This window comes from Microcaecilia unicolor, chromosome 11 (assembly GCF_901765095.1).
Source record: "Microcaecilia unicolor chromosome 11, aMicUni1.1, whole genome shotgun sequence".
In the NCBI taxonomy this organism is placed as follows: Eukaryota; Metazoa; Chordata; class Amphibia; order Gymnophiona; family Siphonopidae; genus Microcaecilia; species Microcaecilia unicolor.
Window position 1 is genome coordinate 122,983,203 of NC_044041.1, and position 8,539 is coordinate 122,991,741.

Below are 8,539 nucleotides of genomic sequence, written 5' to 3' on the forward strand. Positions count from 1 at the left end.
CCCTGTCACCCCATCCCACCGGTGACTTTCTGACAGTGGTGTGTTTGTGTCTCGGAATACCCAACCTTGAACTACCGGCTCTGTAACTGAACCAACAGCGGTTATCGCCACTTCCGGCACTTTAAGCGACACCGATACCTCTGAACTTGGCCAGGGCCCCCCACCACCCACCCCCACTTATTGAGCTCGTCCTGGGCCGAAGCGGCCGCCGCTGCAGCCATGGCCCTCGGTTCACCTTCTATGTCGCCTCACGTCGTTGATGGGCTGTAGGCCTCAGCATGGTCAGAGGAAGGCAGCGTGCCCAAAGCCGGCCTCCGACGGTCTCTGTACTTTCGCTTGAGCCATCGCCCCCACCCTCCTCCTCCTGCCAGCAGATTCGGTAACTTCACCCGACCCCAGGCCTCGGTTGTGCCATCATTGGGAGCTTTGTTTGACCTCGAGATCTTTCGCGATTGCATGGGGGGCGTGGTGGTGGCTGCAGATGGGAGCGGACCAGTACCGGATCACCGTCACCGATTCCTAGGCCTTGTGGTCCGGCTTCGACGTCTTCGCTCCTTCCATCTGTCCTGTAGCCTTGCGGTAACGTTGACTGACTCGCGCTGGTGTGCTGTGATTGGGCACAGTCGTAGATGACGTCATCATGTCAAGAGATGGATGCAGGACTGAGCACGAATGCTTCAAGCTTTTTGTCCACGCTGCCAGCTTCAGAACGTTGGAGGTGCGTTTTATTATATAGGATGTGAACAGCACTGCAACAGAAACCCTGTATTGGCAACCATTAATTTATCTATCAGTGTTTTTGGTAAGTTACCAAATGGCCACTAGGTTTCAGCGCTGCTAGCCTTTAGCTTATGGTGATGCATGTTCCCCTAAACTGTGCAAAATATTATGGGCCCTGTTTACTAAGCCATGCTGTAGGCGCACTAAAAATTAGCACACACTGACACCCACTATATTCCTATGGGACTCTCTAACTTTAGCGTGTGTTAATTTTAGCATGCGCTAAAAGGTTTGCTAGCCTACAGCGTGGTTTAGTAAACAGGGCCCTATATGTATCTGTTAATTTTATTTCTTTTATTTGGATTTTGCTCACAACTTTTCAGTAGTAGCTCGAGTTACATTCAGGTACACTGGGTTAATGTGTAGTGTACTGACTGGAATATGTCAGTTTTTGAAATTTATACCTGCTATTTTTATAACAATGGCAAATAAGATGAAAAGATAACCCTTGAAACAGCTTTCCATCTCTTTCCCTCACTCTGGTTCTCCACTGTTCTCCTTCCTCTTATTCTCCAGTCTTTCATAACTATTCTCTCCCCTCTTTCCATCCAGCATTTCCCCTATTTTCTCCCCACCTTTACATAAGAACATAAGAGTAGCCATACTGGGTCAGACAAGTACCTGGCAGAAACCCAAATCGTGGCAACATTCCATATTACAAATCCCAGGGCCAGCAGTTGCTTCCCATGTCTGTCTCAATAGCAGACTATGGACTTTTCCTCCAGGAATTCGTCCAAACCTTTTTTAAACCCAGATACACTAATTGTTACCACATCCTCCAGCAAAGAGTTCCAGAGCTTAACTATTCATTGAGTGAAAAAATATCTCCACCTATTTGTTTTAAAAATATTTCCATGTAACTTCGAGTGCCCCCTAGTCTTTATATATTTGGAACGAGTAAAATCAATTATTTCTACTCGTTCTACACTACTCAGGATTTTGTAGACCTCAATCACATCTCCCCTCATCCGTGTCTTTTCCAAGCTGAAGAGCCCTAACCTTTTTAGCCTTTCCTCATACAAGAGAAAATCCATCCCCTTTATCATTTTGGTTGCTGTTCTTTGAACCTTTTCTAATTCGAATATATCTTTTTTGAGATACGGCGACCAGAACTGAACGCAGTACTCAAGGCGCGGATGCACCATGGAGCGATACAAAGGCATTATATTATTTTCAGTCTTATTCACCATCCCTTTCCTAATAATTCCTAGCATCCTGTTTGCTGTTTTGGCTGTTAACGCACATGGAGAAGATTTCAGAATATTATCTACAACGACACCTAGATCTTTTTCTAGGTTGCTGACCCCCAAGGTGGGCCCTAGCATCAGGTAACTATGATTTGCATTATTCTTTCCAATGTGCAGCACCTTGCATTTGTTCACATTAAATTTAATCTGCCATTTGGATGCCCAGTCTTCCAATTTCCTAAGGTCTTCCTGTAATTATTTCACAGGCCTCACGTGTTTTAACAGCCTTGAATAGTTTTGTATCATCTGCAAATTTAATCACCTCACTTGTCATTCTGTTAAATAGCACTGGTCCCAGTACAGATCCCTGTGGCACTCCACTGTTCACTCTCCTCCATTGAGAGAAATGATCATTTAACCCTATCTGTTATCTGTCCAATAACCAATTCCTAACCCACACCAGAACCTTCCATCCTGTCCCATGACTCTTTAATTTTCTTAGGAGTCTCTGAGAAACTTTATCAAAAGCTTTCTGAAAATCTAGATGCATTACATCAACAGGCTCACCTTTATCTGAATGTTTATTCATGTCTTTTCTGCACAGACAGCACTGTGTACTGACAGCATTTTTTGAGCTAAGAAACACTACCCACATCAGAGATATTGTATCCTGCCTATTTGGTTATATATACATCTCTGAGAAAGTCACAAACAGGATTTTCTGATGTTTACAGTGCACTGCACTGACCACTAGACTACTCCAGGGACCTGCATGCTTCTCTAATAGACCTAGTTATAACATCTGAGGCTGTCAAAGAGGCTGACCCCTGAAGCAAGAGTTATTTAACGCTGAAACACGGCCCGTGTCGGGTCATTTATCAATAGAATACTCCTGTTGTCTCAGTCTTGAAGGCTCAGTGTTGCTTTTTTTGTTTGTGTACTTTCTATGTATGCTGGTTACCCTCTCTGTTTGGCTTGTTCAAAGAAATTAAGCAAACTGGTGAGGCAAGACTTCCCTTGGCTGAACCCATGCTGACTCTGTCCCATTAAATCATATGTGTCTACGTGTTCTATAATTTTATTCTTTATAATAGTTTCCACTATTTTGCCCAGCACTGACGTCGGGCTTACCGGTCTATAATTTCCCAGATCACCCCTAGAACCCTTTTTAAAAATCAGTGTCACCTTGGCCACCCTCCAATCTTTAGGTACTACGCACAATTTTAATGACAGGTTACATATTACTAACAGCAGATCAGCAATTTCATAGTTGAGTTCTTTGAGTACCCTTGGATGTATGCCATCTGGTCCAGGTGATATACTACTCTTTGTCAATTTGGTTCAGTACATCTTTCAGGTTCACTGAGATTTCTTTCAGTTCCTCCGCATCATCACCCTTGAAAACCATTTATGGTACAGGCAGATCTCTTACATCTTCCTCCGTAAAGACTGAAGCAAAGAATTCATTCAGTTTCTCCGCTATGGCCTTGTCCTCCCTGAACACCCCCTTTGCTCCTTCATGATATAACGGTCTCACACATTCCCTTTCTGCTTCTGATGTACCTGAAAAAGTTGCTACTTTGAGTTTTAGCCTCTGCGGCAAGTTTATCTTCATATTCTCTTTTAGCCTTATTTATTAATGCTTTGCATCTGAGTTGCCAGTGCTTATGTTGCTTATTATTTTCTTCATTTGGGCCCTTTTTCCATTCTTTGAAGGACAATCTTTTGGCTGTAATGGCCTCTTTTACATCATCTTTTAATCATGCTGGCTGTCGTTTTCTCTTCTTTCCACCTTTGCAAATACATGGACTGCATCTGACTGGGCTTCCATGATGGTATTTTTGAATAACGTCCATGCTTGATTTAGTGTCCTAACCTTAGCTGCCGATCCTTTTAGCTTCTTTTTAACCATTTTCCTCATTTTATTATAGTTGCCCTTTCAAAAATTAAATGCAGCTACAGTAGATTTCCTTTGCAGGTTCATCCCAGATAGTAGCTCAAACGTGATCATGTTATGATCACTGTTTCCAAGGGGACCCAACACCACCATCTCTTGCACTATGCCCTGCACGCCACCAAGGACCAGATCCAAAATGGCTCCCCCTCTGTCGGTTCCTGGAACAGTTGCTCCAAGAAGCGGTCATTTATCACATCTAGAAATTTTATCTCCCTGATGTAACATTTATCCAATCAATATCAGGGTAATTGAAATCACCCATTATTATAGTGTTGCCCAATTTGCCAACTTTCCTAATCCCTGTAAACATTTCTTCATCTGTCTGTTTGTTCTGTCTTGGCGGACAGTAGTACAGCCTACAAGAATACTCCATCCCTTCACACATGGAATTTCTATTCACAATGATTCCATGCTGCTATCTGTGTCATGTGGAATGCTTACTTAATTTGACTCAATTCCCTCTTTAACATATAGTGCAATCTCTCCCTCCAAGTTGATCCTATCATTGCGATACAATTTCTATCCTGTTAACAGTGCCCCATTGACTGTCCTCTTTCCACAAAATCTCTGATATGCCTATTATATCTACCTCATCATTCAGTGCTATATATTCTAACTCTCTCATCTTATTTTTTTAGGCTTCTAGCATTTGTATACAGGCACATCAAATTGTGTTTTTTCCTTTGATCATCAAGCTGCTTAGAAGTTGAAGGGGATAATGTGCATCCTTTATCCTGCTCTTTCATTAAGCACACCTGGCTTACTTTCAGCATTGTTGAAACCTCTCTACTGGGATTCCCTAAATGTCCTGTTTCATCATGGTCCCAGGGTCTTAGCAAACTGTCACGGACTCAGGAACAATGTGAGCTCTTGGGCTGCTGTCGACGAATGGCAGCAGCAGGCAAAACCCTCCAACCAGGACTAAACTAAACAAGCAGGACTGGAACAGATTAGAAGTGAAACGAACACAGGCAGAAACAGACCAAAAGTGCACAGAGCACACAGGCTGTGCTAAGACACAAACCAGGACTGGACTGAACAGGCAGGACTGGAACAGATTAGAAGTGCAATGAGCACACAGACAGGAGCAGCTCTTGGTGAGGCAGGGAACACAGGGACAGAACCAAGTAAAGCCAAAAGAGAAAATACTCGGATGAGCTGCAAGGCCAAACGGGATCCCATGTACACAGAGCCCTCTCATATGGGCCACAAGGCCGTACAGGAACCCAAGCACCAACAGCAGAATGCAGAAGAGACTAGGAAGAACTCTAGGCAGAGCTCTAGGCAAGGCAGACTGGGCAGCGCTCTAAGCAAGGCAGACTGGGCAAAGCTCTCAGCATGGCAGACTAGGCAAAGCTCAAGGCTGAGCCACATAAACAACAGAACAAACAGACAAAAACCTAAACAAAAGTGCTAACACTAGCACACAGACACGCTGAAGAACTAAGGCAGAAGTGCTAACCCTTGCATACTAACTCAATCAAGCACACAAACAAACAAACCGAAGAACTAAAGCAGAAGTGCCACATAGGGACACTATCTAGGAAACAAGACAGAAGTGCTATACAGGCACACCAACTAGGAAACAGGGCAGAAGTGCTAGATAAGTACACCGACAAACCTGGAGACCTTTGGATTTGCAAAGGCCCTAAATGAATGTCCTCAGCTTCCTTATGAGGGCCTTTACTGACGATGTCACAACAACAGGAAAGAGACTTGAAACACAAACAGTGAGGCTTGGAACACACAGGAAGTGGAAGCACGGCAGAAAAGAGGCTTGCAACACCCTGAACACCAGAGTGGATTGGAAAACACAGAAAGTGGCAGAGGAAACAATGCAAAGAACAGACTGGAACCACCTCTGAAGCTGACCACCAGAAGACAAGGTGAGATTGAAAAGTGGAGTCACGACCACAGTCGTGACATTTCAATAGTATCTTGAAAGGATACTCCACAGTGAACCATGTGCTTCTGGGTGACTGTTGGCTCCCCCCCCATTCTAGTTCCGGGCCCGGGGCAAGGCTGCTGCCCCCATCGCTCCCCCCGCCGCTGCAGTCTGCGGTCTCACCTGCCTGCCTCCATGGCTCCGGGCCCCCTTTATTCAAAGCAGCAGTCGCAGATCGCGTCTCTTCTGGCCTTCCCTCCCTGTGTCCCACCCTCGTCTGATGTAACTTCCGGTTTTCACGAGAGTGGGACACAGGGAGAGAAGGCCAGAAGAGATGTGATCTGCGACTGCCACTTTGAATGAAGGGGGCCCGGAGCTGTGGAGGCAGGCAGGTGAGACCGGGGACTGCAGCGCCAGCGGCCTGACCCCAGCGCTGGGCCCCCCTTGGAGGCCCGGGGAATTTTGCCCCCCCTCTCGGCGGCCCTGTTCTAGTTTAAAAGCTGCTCCATCTCCTTTAGCGCTAGAAGCCTGGTTCCATCCTGGTTAAGGTGGAGCCCATGCTTTCGGAACAGTCTTCCCCCCTTTTCCAGAATGTTGCCTGGTTCCTAACAAATCTAAATCTCTCATCCCTGCATCATCATCTGAACCACGCATTGAGACTTCGGAGCTCTGCCTGCCTTTTGGATCTGCGCAAGGAACAGGGACATCTCTAAAAAGATACCCTGGAGGATCTGGACTTCAGCTTTCTACCTAAGAACCTAAATTTAGCTTCCAGAACCTCCCTCCCATATTTGGTACCCACATGTCCTAAATTTGGCTTCTATAACCTCCCTCCCACATTTTCCTATGTCATTGGCACCCACATGTACCAAGACAGCTAGCTCCTCTCCAGCACTAAGATCCTGTCTAGGTGACGTGTGAGGCCCGCCACCTTCGCACCAGGCAGGAAAGTGACCAGGTGATCCTCACGGCCACCAGCCACCCAGCTATCTACATGCCTAATGATCGAATCACCAACTAGAACAGCTGTCCTAACTCTTCCTACCTGGGCAGTTGTCAGAGACATATCAGTGCGAGAGGATAGTGCATCCCTGGTGGGCTGGTCCTGGCTACAGGAGTACTTCCTACTTCACCAGGGTGATGCTCTCCTTCTAGGAGACCTCCCTCCTCCAAGGCAGCACAGGGACTGCCAGACTGGAGGTGGGACTTCTCTACAACGTCCCTGTAGGTCTCCTCTATTTACCTCTCTGTCTCCTTCAGCTCCACCAAGTCTGCTACTCTACCCTCAAGAGAATGAGCCCGTTCTCTGACAGCTAAGAGCTCTTTGCATCGGGCACACACATATACCCGCTCACCAACTGGGAGGTAATCATACATGTGACAATGCAAAAGACTGGATAGCACCCCTCTCGATGCTGGATTGCTGTCTCCATCTTAGTATTTTTGAGTTTTTCAATAATTTAAAACTTGCTAAGGTATTAAGGACATTAGTCTAATATAAAAATGTCTTTAGCTTAAATGGTATATTGTATGATTTATTTAGTGTTTTCTTCTTAGAAAGTAATGAAATTTAATTAAAACTCTGTAAGAGCACTCCTCGCTTGTTATCCTTATATACATTTCCCCCTCTTTCCATATCCTTCCATCCAAAATTTTTCTCTCAATTTTCCATACGGCATGTCCTCACTTTCTCTCTCCACCCTTCCAGCCAGTCTCCCCTCTTTCTCTCCCCATCCTTCCAGCCCTCTTTCTCTTCCCACCGTTCCAATCAGCATCTCCCCCTTTCTCTCCACCCTTCCAGTCTCCCCTCTTTCACTCCCCATCCTTTCATCCATCTCCCTTCTCTCCCCACCCTTCCAGCCAGTGTCTCCCCTCTTAAGCTCCCCACCCTTCCAGCCAGGGCCTCCTCTCTTTCCCCATCCTTGTACCCAGCAGCCTCTCTTTCTACTCCTTTTCTATCCAGCATATCCCCTCTTTCTCTCCTCCTTCCATCGGGCATCTCCCTTTTCTCTATCCATCTTTCCACTCATCTTCTTTCCCTCTACCCCTCTTCCATCCATCTCCCCTTTTTCTATCTCCTCCCCCCCCCCCCCTTCTAGGCTTCATTTTCTCCTCCCCATTCCATTCAGCATCTCTCGCCATCTGGTGTCTTTTTTTCTTCCTTCCTGGATCTACTTTTGGTATCTTCTGTTCCCTGCGGCTGCTGCTTCTTCCGACCAGCAACAGTGGCAAAACAAGAAGCCACAGTATTCAGGTGCACACTGTCTGCTATACCAATCCTCTGTCCCCTCTGACGTCAACTTCCTGTTCTGGGGCAGAGGACTCACACAGTCGACAGTCCATGCGTGAAGACTGTGACCCAAGGCCCATTTCTAATTTTGCCACCACTGTCCGGAAGAAGCAGTATTGGCAGCGGTGGCAGCAGTGGGAAGGAGACAAGGAAAGTTATATTTGAGGTTGGAGAGGCTTAGCTTCCCCAAGCCTCTTATACTGGGTGCCTCTGGTTCATGGTTCACCTGTGCCATGTATGAGCCTTCCTGTCCGTTGGAGGAGCTGTGTTCCCATCCCTTATGTTTATTTAGGGGTTGGGTGTGCCCTCCTGTTTATGGTCCTTTCTCTCTGTGTCCCAGAGCAGGGGTTTATAGGCCAGACCAAATCTGGGTCTTTATCTGCGATACTCCCTATTTTCCTTAGTCTTTGTCTTCTGCGCTTTCAGCTGGCTGCAATCCC